An 850-nucleotide genomic window follows, 5' to 3' on the forward strand; every position below is an offset into this window, starting at 1 on the left:
TCCCACATTTTTCACTGTGTAGCCCTAAAGTCTCATAACATGTACCTGGGAGTCAGGGGTGGAGAAGGCAGGAAGGTTCACGAGGGTACTCAAGTCCTCAGACTCCAGCCCAGAAGGCGCACCCCGAGGTGCTCAAAGACGTGGATTCTACTTCTCAGCTGCTCCCTCTTTGATTCCAGGACATGGCTTTGCTGGACTGGTGGCAGGCAAGGCCACACCACAAGCACGAGGACTGGGTTTGGGGTGCTGTGCTCTCTCTGACAGCACTTCTGCCTCCAGCCCTCTCGCCAGCTCTGTGCTCGATGCCCCTTTCTTGGTATGAAATGGGTCCAAGAGAAAAGCCAAGGAGAAGAGAAGGCCTGCTCTCCCTGTACTCTGCACTCCCTGGCAGTTCCAGACACTCCAGAAATTTCTATTGGCAACTGAGCAGGAACATCAGCATCTGACTGTTGATCGTGATCGGCTCGCTTCCCATGGACCACTTTCATCCCACCCAGAACCTCCGAGCGCTGACTTTACTTAAGAAGAAATCTCTGATAACTTGCTGGCGACCTTTCTGCTAATCACCTAATCCATCCTTCAGGGCCCAGACCAATTCCTGCCTCTACAAGGAAGCCTCTCTGTCAACTGCAACTTGCCACCATCTTCTCTCTCTCTTTATGCATTCGCATCATTTAACAACTGTGCCCCTCCGCTGGCTTCCTTCATCGCTTCCTGCGTGCCCCCTCTCGCCATGCCCGCACAGGGCCCTGCACCCACAAAGCTGTTTATAATGCAGTCGAAAATAAGTATCTCACACGGTTCCGTGGGACAGAGTCACAGAAAATGTTTTGGGGGGTAGAAGAGGAAA

This window comes from Pteropus medius, unplaced genomic scaffold (assembly GCF_902729225.1).
Source record: "Pteropus medius unplaced genomic scaffold, Ma_sr-lr_union100, whole genome shotgun sequence".
Classification (NCBI taxonomy): domain Eukaryota; kingdom Metazoa; phylum Chordata; class Mammalia; order Chiroptera; family Pteropodidae; genus Pteropus; species Pteropus medius.